Source organism: Choloepus didactylus, chromosome 14 (genome assembly GCF_015220235.1).
Source record: "Choloepus didactylus isolate mChoDid1 chromosome 14, mChoDid1.pri, whole genome shotgun sequence".
Classification (NCBI taxonomy): domain Eukaryota; kingdom Metazoa; phylum Chordata; class Mammalia; order Pilosa; family Megalonychidae; genus Choloepus; species Choloepus didactylus.
In genome coordinates, this window is record NC_051320.1 from 4,395,478 (window position 1) to 4,411,929 (window position 16,452).

Below are 16,452 nucleotides of genomic sequence, written 5' to 3' on the forward strand. Positions count from 1 at the left end.
CCAGTTTGTGGTATTTATCATAGTAGTACTGGAAAATCAAGACAGTTAGAATCTATTTCATTTTGGACCTTGAAATTGGGCTGGGCTTCAGATGAGTAAAGATATTTCTTTAGATGTAGAATTCTAGGTCTACTTTGCCAAGATGACCTGCACTTTGAAAATGATCTTGAATTAGTATGGGACGTTCTAGCTTTGTCTGAGAAGACAATTATGCTACTAGCAAGCAAAATCTATATGCTAGCTCCATACCCAACTTCTAATATGTGTGTCATTGTTTATGGCGGCACTTTAGAAAGTGTTTTACGTCATATTTTAGCACCTTCCTGTCTAATATAGTCATCTGATTTAGGCTGAGTTGCTTATACAGAGATAGGTGGCCCCTTTGCCTATTATCAGTTGGAATTGTGTTCAGCCATGTAATAGAGAAACCCAACCTCAATGGTTTAACCAAACGGTCGTTTGTGTTTGTAAGCCATGTCCCAAGACCACAGACTCCAAAAGAGTCTGCAGAGGTGTGTTTTTAACTGGACATGTTATGTTACTGCCGAAAACAAAGTAAGGATTATGTTGACAAAAGAAAAGAAAGAATGAGTATTCAGTTGACAATCTACATTTTCTGCCACCCTACTGAAGTGTGACTCTTGTCTGCTCATTCATACTGTGCTGGAAACCTTGACTCGTGGGCTCTGTTGAGGGTTCAGTCATGCACAGGCTGCAGAGACACCAGGCAGAGGCCCTGAGAGGTCACGTGAGGGAAGGCATCTGGCACGATGCACTGTGTCCCCAGCTCAGCCTGGAGTGGGTGGGAGGGTGGGAGCAGCTGTCTCAGGAGCTTACTCAGTCTTTTCACTTAGGAAACCTGTTTATCCTGGGTGAATACAGACCTTGGGAATAATGAGAAATAGCTGCCACCCTAAATTCTGCCAAATTTTGAGGAGACCTCAGAGAAGAATTAAGGAGTCCTGCCGGAGAGAATTGGGAGAAGATGGTGGAGTAGGGAGCTCCAGAAATCAGTCCCTCCACCGGAACAACTGTTAGGCAGAACGTCTTAGTCAACTATTTTGAAACTCAGGAGTCCAGCATATCAATGTGCCACAGCCAGGGAACACTGGGAGGAAGAGGCTGGTCGATTGTGGTAAATACCAGTGAATTGCTCTCTCCATGGCAGTTACTGCTGCCCACGCCCCACTCTCATGGCAGGCAGCGGTGGTGTCAGGCCCCTGGAGTAATTTGCTGGTGCCAGAAAGGGACATGAAAACCTAGTTCCCCAAGAGATGGGAGAGAGGAGAAGGGATGCAGTTCAATCACTGGTCACTGCTTTTGATTAGCTACTTTGGATCACTGGGGCCCAGCTCTGAGGGCAGCCATTGTTTCAACCAGCCCTGGGCAAAAGTAGTGAAGGAAAGTGAAAGAAGTATGATTCCTCAGAGCTGTGGAGGATTGCTGAAGGGCTGCATTTGCTCAGCAGGTGCCAAGTCAAGGAAGTGCAGCTTTGGGGAACCATGGAAGAGGTTCCTGGTGCCCCTCCTCTCCCCTCCACCATCCTCTCCCCCGGGTGGTATGGAGCTGGCCTGTTCCCCCTTTGAGGGTCCCTGGCCTTATTTCCACTGGGAAACACTGAACTGAGAAACTACTTTCTGGCATGCACCTCCACCAAGAATTTGACTTCCAGGCAAAAGTGGTTTGGGACAATGAAAACTGGGTTAAGCAGTTGAGGTGGGTGGCCTGGGGCCAGGCCTGACTGCTTTAATTCCTGCAGTGGAACAACTGGGAGAGGGAAATGGTCTGTTTCCTGAGAAGGAGAGGAGGAATTCAAACTCTTGAAGGCAGGGAACTCCCGAGAACACTAGGAAGTACAAGTGCAGGGCAAGACACAGGCCCAGAAAAGACAGGACCCTGTATTTTTCATTTGCCTTGGACTGACCTTCCTGGTAGGAGGGCTGTACTCTGAGGGGAACACCAGCCAATGCAAAACCAATCTTCCAGGACATTAAATTTGTTTCTATTTGCTTGGTTTTGTTAGCTCCTGACATTCAAGAAAATTTTTGTCTTTTCACCATCTGTATACAAACTCAAGAAAAAGACATTACAGGGAATAAATCCCACAGTTAAAATTTTTAAATATTAAAATGTCCAGTATGCAATAAAAGAGTACAAGAAAAACAAAGAAACAAGAAATGATGGCCTATCCAAAGGAAGAGGATAAAAATCCAGAAAATATAAACAAGAACAGACTGAGGACACATAAGACTATGACTTTTAAAAAATGATCCTTAATGTGCCCATGAAAATTAAGGAAAATAGAAGTAAAAGATATCAGGAAAACAAAAAATCAATAAAATGATACTCTCAGTAAAGAGATAGAAATTTTAAAAAGGAGCCAAACAGAGCTACTGGAGTTGAAGATCACAGTAACTGAAATGAAAAATTCCCTAGAGGGTTTCAACAGCCAGTTGGTGCTGGCAGAAGAAAGAATCAGTGAACTTGATGATGAGACAAATGAAATAAGTCAGGCTCAGGAGCAGAAAAAAAATTTTAAAAGGCAAAAATAGCTTCAGAGACCTGTGGGACACCATCAAAAATACCAATATGCACACTATGGGAATCCCAGAAGGAGAAGAAAGAGGGAAAGGGGCAGATGGTATATTCAAAGAAATTATGACAGAAACCTTCCCAAACTTAGCAGAAGACATGAATATGCACATCTAAGATACCTAACAAATCCAAAGCAGGATAAATTTGAAGATCTATGCCCAGACATATAGTAGACAAACTGCCTGTCATATGCAAAGGATGAGGAGAGAGTTCTGAAAGCTGCAAGAGAAAAGCAATGTGCTGTGTACAAAGGAGTCCCAACTAAATTAACAGCCAATTTCTCATCAGAAACCATGGAGGGAAGAAGGCAGTGGGTTGAAATACTTAAACTGCTAAGAGAAAGCAACCGCCAACCAAGAATTTTATATCTGCTAGGCTGTCTTTCAAAAATGAGGGGGAGATTAAGACATTCCCAGATAAACAAAAGCTGAGGGAGTGCATCACCCCTTGACCTGCCCTATGAACAATGATAAAGAGAGTTCTTCAAACTGAAAGAGAAGGACACTAGACAATGGATCAAAGCAGCATGAAGTAATAAAGACCTTTGGCAAAGGAGATGCTAAATGCAAATGCATAAAAGTAATGATAAATCTATGGTTTGGGACATACAATGTACAAAGATATAATTTGTAACAAGTACAAGTAAAGGTGTGGGGCAGAAGGGTTTAGGAACAGTGAACATATGTTCAAGATAAATTGGTGTGGTAGTTTGAAGCTGTAGGTACCCCAGAAAAACATGTTCTTAATTCTAATCCATTGCTGTGGCTGTGAACCCATTGCGAGCAGGACCTTTTGATGAGGTTATTTCACTTAAGGTGTGTCCCATTGCAATCAGGATGGGTTTTAATGTATTACTCGAATCCTTTATAAGAGAATGAAATTCAGATAGAGAGAGAAAGCACAAGAAGCAAGAAGCTAAAACAGAACCCGGAAGAGAAGAAGGAGACCGTGTGCCTTGATATGTGACAAGTTAAGGACCAAGGATCCCCAGCAGCTAGCCTCAGAACGCCACAGTCCTTGGGGAGAAAGCATCACCTTGATGATGCCTTGATTTGGACATTTTCCCAGCCTCAAAATCCTAAATGAATAAATTCCCATTGTTTAAACTGACCCATCTCATGGTATTTTCTTAAGCTGCCTAGGAAACTAAAGCAGTTGGTATCAAATCAAATATGATTGTAACAGATTTAGGATGTTAAATATTAACCCCATGGTAACCACAAGGGAAATATAAAAATGTATATCCAGAAAGAAATGAGAAGGGACTCAAAATGGTGCAATACAAAAAAATCTAATAAATATAAAGCAGGCATTAATGGAAGTATTGAGGCACAAAAATTATAAGACTTACAAAGACAAAATAGCAAAACAGTAAAAGAAAGTCCTGCATTATTAGTTACTTTAAATGTTAATGGATTAAACTCTGCTGTCAAAAGGCAGAGATTGGCAGGATGGATTAGCAAATCATGGCCCAACTACATGCTGTTTACAAGAGACAAAGACATAAGTAGGTAGAAAGTGAAAGGATGAAGAAATATATGCCACACAGGTAGTAACCAAAAGAGATCAGGGATAGGTATACTAATATCAGATAAAAGAGACATTCAGTCAAAAACAGTCATAAAAGACAAAGACTGTCATTATATACTGGTAAAGGGGTCAATTCCACAAGAAGATGAAACAATTACAAATAGGTAGACACCTAACAGCAAAGCCCTAAAATATATGAAGCAAATATTGGCATATTTGAAGGGAGAAATAGCTCTATGTTAATAGTAGGAGAGTTTAATACACCACTTTCAATAATAGATAGAATATGTAAATAGAAGATTAGTAAGGAAATAGAAGACTTGAATGATACTCTAAACCAACTAAACCTAATAGACATATATAGAGCACTTTAGCCAACAGCAATAGAATACACATTCTTCTCAAGAGCACAGGGATCATTCTCCAGAATAGATCATATCATTGGTCACAAGCCTCAATAAATTAAAAATTTTGAAATCATATCATGTGTCTTCTTCTACCAAAATGGAATGAAGCTAGAAATCAATAACAAAAGGAGAAATGGAAAATTCACAAATACGTGGAAATTAAGCAACAGACTCTTAAACACCAATGGGTTAAAGAAGAAAGCATAAGGGAAATTAGGAAATATCTTAAGGTGAGTGAAAATGAAAATACAACATTTCAACATGCTGTTTGGGATATAGCAAAGGCAGTGCTGAGGAGGAAATTTATAGTCTTAAATGCTAACATTAGAAAACGAGGAAAGATTTCAAATCAGAGACATAACCTCAAAACTGGAAGAACTAGAAAAAATAGAGCAAACTAAGTCTAAAGTAAGCAGAAGGAAGGAAATAACAAAGATTGGAGCACAGATAAGTGAAATAGAGAATAAAAAACAATAGAGAGAATCAACAAAACCAAAAGCTGGTTCTTTGAAAAGATCAATAAATTGACAGACACTTTAGCTAGACTGACAGAAAAAGAAAGAGAGGACACAAATAACTAAATCAGAAATGAAAAGAGGGATCATTACTACTGACCCTGCTGAAATAAAAAGGACTATAAAAGAATATTATGAACAACTGTATGCCAGCAAATTAGATAACCTAGATAAAATGAGCAAATACCTAGAAACATGCAAACTACCTACACTGACTCAAAAAGAAATAGAACACCACAATTAGTGCTCTGTAGCTGTTCTTATGGTAGCAGTTGTGACATTCCTCTGTGGGAAAGAAACTGTCACACAATTAAACATCTTTTTCTTAGCAAAACAGAAAGTGGGCATATGTATGACAAACAAAAGGAAGAAAAGATACAGAAGATCTTAACAAACCAGTAACTAATAAAGAGACTGAATCAGTAATCAAAAACCTCCCCCAAAAGAAAAACCCAGGACCAGATGGATTTGCAGGGGAATTTTACCAAACATACCAAGAATTAATACTAATCCTGCTAAATTCTTACAGAACATTGAAGAGGAGGGTGTACCCCTAGGTCATTCTATGAAGCCAACATCACCCTCATCCAAAGCCAGATTAAGACACCGTGATAAAAGAAAACTACAGATAAAGAGCTCTTATGAACATAGATGCCAAAATCCTCAATAAAATATTAGCAAACCAAATCCAATGGCACATTAAAAAAATTATACACATATCAAGTGGGATTTCTCCCAGGAATGTAAGGGATCAATATAAGAAAATCAATTAATATAATTCACCACATTAACAGAATGAAAGGAGGAAACCACATGATCATCTCAATTGATGCAGAAAAGGCATTTGGCAAAATTTAGACATATACATACAATGGAATATTATTCAACATTAAAAAGGAATGAAGTTCTGATACATATGACAACATGGTTGAGCCTCAAAGTTATCATGATGAGTGAAATAAGCCAGACACAAAAGGACAAATATTGTATGATCTCACCGATATGAAGTAATCAGAATAGACAAACTCAGAGAGTCACAATCTAGAATATCGGTTACCAGGGGACAGAGTGGGTGCAGGAAAAAGGGAATTAAGGCTTAAAGTGTACAGAGTTTCTATTTGGGATAATGGAAATTTTTGGCAATGGATGGTGGTGATGGTAGCCTAACATTGTGAACATAATTAACAGTACTGAATCGAAACTAAGGGAAATTTTAGGTTGTTACTAGAATAGAGGTTTTTAAAAATCCATGGAACTGTTCAACACAGTGAACCCTAAGTTAAACCATGGACTACAGTTAATAGTACAATTATAAAAATGTGCTTTCATTAATTTTAACAAGTATGCCACCACACTAATGCTAGTTGTTAATAATAGGGTGGTATAAGGGAACTCTCTATTTTCTGCATGATTATTCTGTAAACCCACAGCCTCCCTAATTAAAAACAAAGAATTCTAACAGTGTTGACAAGTGGGACTGACATATTCTCTGTCCCCTAGTCCGCTGATAATGTGAGCTTGTGTAATACAAATACACACTACAGCTCTTCATGGCCTGGGGAACGCAGGGAGTCATGTTCAAAGAAGCTCAGTCCAGCAACACTACCAAAAGTAACTGAAGAAATTTGTCTTATTTGTGAATGTCAATGCATATAGGAGAGGGTATGCTATCTGTAATCCAGAGCAACTCTTCTTGAAACCACTTATTCTCTTTCCTCAGACTTTCCAACTTCCTCAGAGGCTCTCCATCACAAACCCTCAAAATTCCCCTCACCCTCAAATTGTGAGGCTGTTTCGTACCTCTCTGCTTCCCCCACTCTCTTTGTGCCTTACTCTGTATTGGTAAGTTTGGCTTCCCAAGTTTATTTATTAGTTTCCCTCCAATGTAGCTCTCTGAATCTACATCTCAAAACCCCTAGAATTGGTCTGGGCAAGACACAACTCTTCCTAAAAAGTATAGGGTAGGTAAGGTGAGAAGAAAAAATTGGCAAAGAGAAAGTTCTCTTTATTGCATGGGCTTGAAGTGAGGAGGGAGACTGGAAATTCTGGCACATTAATCAACCTTGCCCCACCACGCTTACAGAAGAAGGGTCACCTCCATCAGTAGGAGCATCTTCATCCTCCTCTCCCCATCCGTCTATTGGTCAATTCTGCATTAGCAAAAGCCCTCCATCCATTTATTCTCTCTGTGTGCCCTTAATTTCTCACCTAGACTATTTGCAGCAACTCTCTAATTGAGACTGTGTCACAGTCTGTCTCTTCCAGTCTTCTACATAGATGTTTGAATTAGGTCCCCCAAATTACATTCTATTATGCCACACCCCTGCTTGAAGTCCTTAGCTGCCTTCCCATTTTCCACAGGAGTGATCATAAACTCTAATACCTATGGGGCCTATCAGGTAAGATGAATGAAAGAAGAGAACAGAATGTAAGATAATGGGAAGAGGGGAAGCGATAGGGAATTGTGAACACATGGCCCATTCAAAATGACCATTGCTTATGAGCCCTGACTCTTTGCCCACCAGAAAAGGAGGTACAGTGTTGCCAAGTCTTTCATTTTTTAACAGAAGGCAGAAATCCACATTTTCATGCAAAATTTCATGATGTGTTAAGGTTGGCAAAAAATCAAATTTTAAAAATGCAATAAAACATAAAATAGGATATTATCTCATAAAAGGCTCTGACTTACCTAAGACCTTTCATCACCTACCACTTCCCCCTTTGCAATCCTTGTGAAGTGTCTCTTAAAAAAGGTGAATTCCAACCATGTCACTGAGCTGATTTTGTCTTTAGAGGTTTAGAGGCAAAATTTAAAAATACTAAGCAAGTTTTGATGCTTTTTGTACATAAGAAGAATTATAATGAAAAATCCACTAAACTGGCTTCAGAGCCATGTGAGAAAATATAAACTAGTATTTATTCAGAACTTACACCAAGTCAGGTCTGTGTTAAGCATATTACATGTATTGTTTCATTAAGCATCATAACAACCCATATCCAAGTACTATATCTCCCATTCTAAAATGCAGAAACTGAGATGTAGAAAGGTTAAGTAATTTTATGTAAAGCCACAGAGCTGGTGAAGGGCTATAATGCTTTAAGGTAGTGCCTAGTCATCTTCCATTGCACCTTCTCATACCAAATACCAAGGTGTGTCCATTTACATGTGTGTGGTTTGCATGTGTGCACCCATGCATAGAAGTGAATGTGGCATAATTTAAACAACTGAAGCACCAAATGGCATGCAAAACACAAAAGATTTTGAGTCATTATCCTAACTCTTTAAAAGGGGTGAGATTTAATTGTTAAAATATGACTCTGTGAGGTTGGCCCAATGTGCTGGAGTAGCCAAAAAAGACTTACACATCAGGAGCATCAGGAAGCAATTGACCACGCAACAGGAAACAGCTCCTGTCCCAGGTAAAGTGATGCCGTGTGCTGCTCGGCAGCTGGGGCTTCAGAATTCTAAGGAACAGCAATGAACTTGGATGAAAGGAGGCTGAGGAAGTAGCCAGATGAGGATGCAGTAACAGGTGTTCTTTTCTGTATGGAAAGAAAAATACCAAAAGAGAGCCTGATCAAAGGCTAGCAGATCATGAACAGCATCAGTAGGTGATCAAAGCCGCGTGCTTGTTTTTGAAATTTCACTAAAAGAAGGTACCCTTTGAAATAGAACAAGATAACTTTAAGCTAAATAAAAGCTCTTCTCCCCATTTTTTTTTCTTTTTTATATGGTTATGAAATTCTCCTCCCTTTCCCCCTTTCCCTCTGTGTTCTTTGTATCTTCTTCACAGAATTTTTATTTCCTGAGACATTGAATTTCTCAGAATGTCAGATACCGGCATACATATATATAACCATTAAAGATGAAAAAGGAAAAGGAAAAACAAACATACCTTACCGTTCCTTAATGCTTTCTTATTAGCAAAATAACACACTTATGTGCTTAAGTTTTCCTGCACAGGAGTGGTGTGAGACACCTGTGAAGGTGCTTTTCTGGACAAATGAATCAACCAAGATGGGAGTGTTAATTTTTTTGAACTGTTAGTTGTGTGTCAACATCAGATGGGAAAAAAAGATAATCACAATATATATTCTTAGAGAAACAGGGACTACTAAGCCAAAGAGAACATTACTGCTTTGACAGGTAAGAAGTGAACATACGTAGGAGAAGCCGGGAGACCTCGATAACCATGTTCTACTGTGGCTTTGCCACTGGACACTTTGTTTGGCACAGAATTCCAGGCTTCAGTGATCATGAGTGTGCCGGATGCTTATGACCTCTTCTTGTGGAGATGTGTTAGAAAATAAGCTATCCCAAATTACTGACCTGGAGTTCAGGGGGTGGTAGTCCTACCTACAAAAGCAATTTTTGCCCCCGAAGGTTTCTTGTTTTTCTATATTCTCACCTTTCTCTTTCTGCTTTTTGTTTGTCCTCCTTCCCTCCCTTTCCATTTTATCTTCTCATGTTAATCATCTTCCTATGTAGGCATTTTAAACCTAAAGGAAAAAAATATCAAGAAAGTGGCCCCGTACCCTATTTCAGAAATCTCTGTGAAAGTTCTGCTGGTACAATTCACCTCCAATCCTATGTTCTTCCATAATGAAAAATAATTAAACTGTTTGCTTACCAACTGTTTTGGTTTGCTAAAGCTGCCAGAATGCAATATGCCAGAATTGGGTTGGCTTTTACAATGGGGAGTTGTGAACTTACAATTTACTGTTCTTAGGCCATGAAAGTGTCCAGCTCAAGGCATCAACAGGATGATACCTGGACTCTGAAGACAGGCTGCTGGCATCCGGGACCCCTCTGTCACATGGGAAGGCACAGGGCTGGTGTCCACTGGTCCTTTGCTTATTGGTTCTTTTGCTTTCAGCTTCTGGTTCCAGAAGCTTCCTCTCTGAGCTTCTGTGGGTCCTGTCTTAGCTTCTCCAGGACCTTTCTCTATGAGCTTCTCTTAATTTCATCCCTCAGCCTCTCTGGGGCTTCTCTGAGGTCTCTGGCCTTCTCTCTAAATTTTGTCTCTTTTAAAGGATCAAGACCCATCTCAAATGAGGTGGGTCACATCTCAATTGAAACAACCTAATCTAAAGGTCCCACCCACAATAAGTCCATATCCACAGGAATGGATTAAAAGAACATGGCCTTTTCTGGGGTACATACCAGCTTCAAACCACCACACAAACTCTCTCTCCTCCATGTGTCCCTTTTCAACCACTACATTTCCCATATGAAGTGAGATGGCTTAAGAGATCTGCCACAGTTGAATCCATTAATGATTAATGAATTGAAAACATTTGTGTAGTTGTCTATTTTTAAAAATAATATGGTTTCCTCTTCATAACAATAAAACATGGGAAGATAAGGCCATTGTGCTTTTATAGATTTCATATTTGTATGTTAGATTAGAATCCTTCCTTTTTAATTGCTGTCATGGATAGTAACAATTGCTAGTGTTTATTGAGCACTTAACATGTGCTTTACTTGTTTAGGGCTTTACTTGTGATATCAGGTAGCATTTGTTTGCCAGTTAACAATCTGTTCCCAAGCTTAGTGGTTTAAACCAACAACCATTTATTATTGTTCACAAATTTCTGGTTCAACTGGGGCTGGCTTGGCTCTTCTTGGCTGGGTTTGTTCATGCATCTGAGGTCAGCTGATGGGTTGACCAAAACTGGCTGGTCTAAGACAGCTTCACTCAGATGTCTAGCAGTTGACCAGATAATCACTTGGGTCATGGGGTAACTGGAACACTTGTCCCTACCATTCAGCAGACTAGCTTCAACAAGTGCTGAAGCCAGTCCCAAGAAGGAATGAGGAGTGCACAGCCTGTAGAAGCCTGGGCTCAGAAATGGCGTGCTTTTAATTCTACCACATTCTATTAGTCAAAAAGCTACATGGCCAGTTCAGATTCAAAGAATAGGGAAACAGATTACCTTTTAGTGGGAGGAGCTGCAAAATCACATTGCAAAGGGGATGCAGATACAGGGAGGGATGGAGATTTGTGGCCAGTTTTGCAATCTTCCTCATCTGTGTTGACTCATTTACTCCAACAATTCTGTGAGACAGGATTACTTTTATTCCCAGTTTGTAAGTGAGGAGACTGAGTTTCAGAGGGGCCAAATAACTTTTTTCCAAATCATGCCATTCAAAAATGGCAGAACCAGGATGATACAAAGACAGGCATTCTTGTTCTAGAACCCGTTCTCTCAGCTGTTCTAAACTAGATTGAAAGGAAAACTCAGGAAGATTTGGCCATCACAAAGAGAAATTCTACGTAGCAATAAAGAAATCTAGCAAATATCAACACCAAACCATAGAAAGAATTTTAGAGAAATTTGATAGAGCAGGAAGTAACTTGTGCATGCTTCTGAAAGAGATGCAAGTTACTCACATTCTCAATTGCTCCATTTCCCCACCTACCCTCTTCCATGTGCTGCAGCGAGCATTGATGAACACTGCTGCCTTCTGAGGGGCAAACCAGGAGCTGTTTGGACTCACAAGGATCCTGGGTTTGTGTCTTTTTGATCTCTGGGTAGTCTTATCATGGTGAAACTGGTGGACAAAGATGGGGTTCAAGGAGCTAATTCTTGGTATTAGCCAGGCCCACAGACCCCAGAGAACAGAGCAGACCCTCTGAGGAAAAGGTGATCGGGGAGGAAGAGGATAGCTATGTCATTTGAAGTGAATAATTTGCCATCAGGCTTCCGGTCACTGTAGATGAGCCTCCTGGGCCACAACCTTTGCTTTGCAAACATCACCAACTCCAGAGTTCTGATACTTAGAGAAATAGGAGGACACAAACTCTATTGGTGACTCTAGGGAAAAGGAGCAAACCATGGGTTTATCTTTAGCATGACATCCAGGCCAACAGATCACAGCCTGGTGGCAGCTGGCGAATGTTCAGAGTCCCAACTCTGTGCTGGTCCTGAGATGATAAAGAAGAGGTGCTGAGCTCCTGTCCTCAAACTCCTTCTCCCTGAAGCCTGTCCGGGGACCTCAGGGTGATGCTTTGTGTTGTGCTGGGAGTGGCTGCGGGAAGAGTGATGAGGACTTTGCAGGCATGGAGAGCATTACTTATGCTCTGCTGGTTAAGAAGTCGAGGAAGAAGAGCAGTGAACATGCACAAGTGCTCCCAGACCTTGCTTCCTGTTGGGGTCTACCAGTGCAATATGACACACCCTGGAAAGAACAGATTTTCCCTAGAATAAGAAATCCCAGGACAATGACTCATGGAAAGCCAAATCCTTCAGTACATCCCTGCCTCACAGTGAGATGGAGATCATCCTGGTCAATGACGGCAAGTTGCTGATGAGCAATTATGCCAAGACTTTCTTCCAGCACTCAATGGATAGAAAAACACTAAGATTTCAAATACATCTCCTGGAGAACATGGGTGAAATGCTAATTGTCAAATTTAGCAACATGCTGAGAACATAGACAGTGCTCACGAATGTAAAAGTGAACCTTGAAGATGACTGTGCAGCTGCCATTAGGAGGGGAAGGAAAAGACTCCTTGTGTCTCCTGAGCCCACGGTGCACCCTGTGAGGAGAGCTGCTGTGTGGCACTTCCCTGCTCTCATCCCTAAATAGGCTGTGGAGGGGGGAACTCTTGCACACCTCTCTTAATTCAGATGAAAATGACCTTTTCCCAGTTGTGTGCTTTGAAAAACAAGGGGCCTGAGGATCATACCACAGCACCAAATGACCCAGAAGGGCCACAAATGCCTGATGCTTGAATCTGTAGGCAAGACACATTCACAAAACATGAGGAAACAAAGACAGATTTTGCTTTTGTCAGATTCTCCAGACATCAAGTCAGGAACAAAGAGGGAGAAGGCATTGCAGGGTGAAGCATGAGTGCTCCCGGAAATGGAATTATTTCATTTGGTGACTGTGATGATGAAGTTCGTGGGCCAACTTGGCCAGGTGATGGTGTCTGGTTGTTTGGTCAAGCAAGCCCTGGCCTGATGGTTACTGTGAGGCTATCTCTTGGACTTAAATCACCCAGCAAGTTGATTGCATCTATGGCTGATGACATCTACAATCAACTGCGGAGTTCACCTTCAACAATGAAAGAAGTCTCAATCATTTGAAGGCTTTAAAGGGAGAAGGGATGATTTCAGCAGTCCGAAGAGAGAATTTTCATCTCTAATTTAGCCAGCTTCTCCCAGGGAATTCATTGAAAACCATCAGAGCTCCCAGCTTGTGGCCTGCCTTGTGGAATTTGGGCTTGCCCATCCCCACAGTCACATGAGACAATTCTCATAAAAATCTCATACCATTTACAGATGTCTCCTGTCGGTTCTGTTTCCCTAGAGAACACTGACTAATACAGTAGTGTAGATGCTCTCCAGGCCAGAGCACCAGCTGCTCAGTTGTCAATAGTGCCTCTCTTCTCCCCACCCAAGAAATGTCTACGGAGCCACACAGTTCTCTAACCCACTGAATGCCAAGCAAGCATTGCTGTAGAAATTTTTAACAAAGTAGGAACAGAAGTGCTAGTACTGCTCTATTTTTATCTTCCCAACTCTCATTTCCTTTGCTGTCCAAACTCTCTCAGAGAAGTACTAGAAGCAGACCAGATTCCAGAAAAAGGAGGCAAGCCCCCTGCTCAGTGCAGACCTTCCATGGACCGAAATCACACTGAAATGCAGGGACAAGGTAAGCACGGAGACAGCATCACTGCAAGGTCCACAGCTGACCTTGCCATCACAAAGCTACAAGACAAAAGCAAATTCTCCAAGGGAAAGGAGTGTGCTGACCTGAAACTTGTAGAGGCATATGGCAAAGTGGATCCCTAAAGACAGAGAAATGGGAGTTCTGTGAATGTGTGCTCCAGAGTGTTCTCTGCAGGTGTCACAACCAGCAAAGCTCTGTGTCAAAGTGAGTTTGGGAAATGGCTGGGTTCAATGATTTCTAGACCATAGAATATCTCACAATATTTATGCTGACGTGCATTGTGACACTCCAAGAGGGAAACATGGTGTGCTGTGCTTTCCAAATTTATGTAGCCAGGGAACTCTTGTTTTTCCCTTTCCTGTGGGAAGTGGTTCAGTGTTGTGGAAAGAGCGTGGACTCTGGACTCAGCCATATGCTGAATCCAGAGCTCCTATTTGCCTCAACTATTAAAGGTATAGAATAATAGCAACTACCATGCAAGGTTGTTGTAAGGTTGTGGAAAATAAATTTGACCATTCATATTAAGTATCACATTTTGTACCTGGTCTCAGAGGTAATCAAGGCTTAACAATTTATCAATATAAAGTACATTGCAGAGAGAGTGTTGTGTGGTGTATACGTGGCAAAATATCAGTGTAGTGGACACAGCATCTACAACATCCGCCTGACCAAAATGATTGGTTTATCTTTGTCCCATTAGAAGGATGATCAACAGCAGTCTCTGATGGTTGGGGGAGCACCTCCCTTTGGAACTGAATGATTGGTGTGTGGGTGTGAGACATGGAGTTGCGGCAGGCATTTTATCACAATGAGGTAAGTCGCCTGAGGACAAAGCAGACACTCAAAGTATCAGAGAAACGCTTGGTGCCCTCATCCGACTTACTTGAAGCCAGACCCTGGACTTTTCAGTTAGGAAATCCTGTAAATTCCTTGTAGCTTAAGTAAGTTTGAGAAGGGTTTCTGTTACAGGAGTCTAAAGCATCCTAGCCGACACAGCGGGTGAGTTCCAGAGGCTAAAGAGATGTATGATGTAATGGAAATAGCTTGGAAAGATAAGTATAACCCCAGCTTTTTAGCAATGGGCTGCATGATCTAAGACACATTTCTTGACCTCTTTGCCTCTTAGTTTCCTTGATTATAAACAGGAGGTATGAATGTCCTTTTTATCCAAACTTTAAGATTAGAGTTAGGTACAACTGAGACAAAGTGTGTGAAAACACTGAAGACACTCAAGTGTTCTTTAAATGTGAGGTAGAAATTTTCATACCACTGGTGGAAACTTGACCACTTCTTGATTTAAAGCTGCTACACTGTGGTAGTACAAGACTTTTGGCTAATGCTAAAATAAGAACTTTAAAGTCAGGGGTCAAAATATTATAACTGGTTTCTGTCTAATGCTAAGGCTTTAAATTCTGCAATGTTATAGGTTTAAGGTCTTATCTGTGGATTTCTGCCATTCTGTATTACTCTGTCTCATTTAAAATTCCACAGCCCTGAATATTTCTAAAGAGATCTTGGAAAGTATTCATGTATAAGCAAGGAAATGTCACCTCATGGTAATTTTATTTTATTTTTTAAATTCTCAAGCTTTTCCAAATGGTTAGTCTTCATTTAACTTCATCTATGATTAAAAAAAATGGACCAAGCATTATTTGATAAAAGGTGGGGAAATTTTTTTAGTTTTATAGAGAAATAAAAGAATTTTAACCAACAGTATGTTGAAAAGTTAAAAAAATAATCTATCCCAAGCATAAAAGAATGAAATTCTTCAGTGACTTTAATGAAATTGAAACATTAAATTATAAGCAATAATAATCATCTGGGTTTCCTGCACTCCTACAAGTCTTGTTGGATATTCTCGGAATGCAAGTTCCCAACAGATCTTTAGCTGGGCCAGTTCTCAGGGTTGCACTTGTAGGGTGCAATGTTGAGGGGCTGAGTCAGGTCACTTGTGAGACAAGAGTGAGCACATGTGCCGCTTGCTGTAAAAATGGTGGGTTCCCCAAGCTCCATGTTCCTGAGATCTGACAGGACCTACAGGGTTCAGGGCCATGGGACCTGAGATACACACATGCTGACACTCACGGGGCTTGTGGGCTGAGTCAAGTCCTTTGTCTCTGAACCGGAGAGTCGTGTATTCTGCTGGCTTCCAGGAAACAGAAACAGGCGAAGTAATTAGCTTGAAAGGTGGGTAGGAGGCAAATCCCAGACTCTTAACAGGTCTTGACTCTGGGCAATTTTGACATTGGTTGATTTTCATTAAAAAATTCCTGGTTAACTGGTTGGTGTCTGGAACATTGGGTATCTGTGCGACACCTGAAACAACTCAGAGCTAGAGCTCAGCAGATATGAATGTCAGTATTAACGCATACAGCAACTGTTAAAAACAAAAAAAAAGTTGAAAAACAGCCCAGACTTCAATCAGAGATATGAATGAAGCATATCTGGTTAAGACTAAGGCAAATCAGGCCAAAGGGTAAAGGTTGAAACTGACTGTGTTAAAACTTCAACTTCCATGTGAGACCAAGGGAAGAAATGTTTATTTGGTTCAGGATCTATATTTTCTAAACAGTGTAACTTCTACAATCAATTTGTTCAAACAGCACAGTTACATGGTACTTGGAATAGGAAGTGAGCTATGGTAGGTCTGTATAGATTAGAATGAAATAGCAACACATCCTAAAGTAGTTTGGGTGGAGAATAAAAATATATATTCAGGGCC

General features: G+C 40.7%; 1 non-coding gene across 1 annotated transcript; it reads left to right on the plus strand.

The window, feature by feature from the left end:
* The first annotated feature begins 5,279 nt into the window (after positions 1 to 5,279).
* LOC119509722 lies at positions 5,280 to 5,412 on the plus strand. The gene has a single exon (XR_005211779.1). It is a non-coding gene; the product is annotated as a small nucleolar RNA SNORA41 (small nucleolar RNA).
* The last annotated feature ends 11,040 nt before the right edge of the window (positions 5,413 to 16,452 follow it).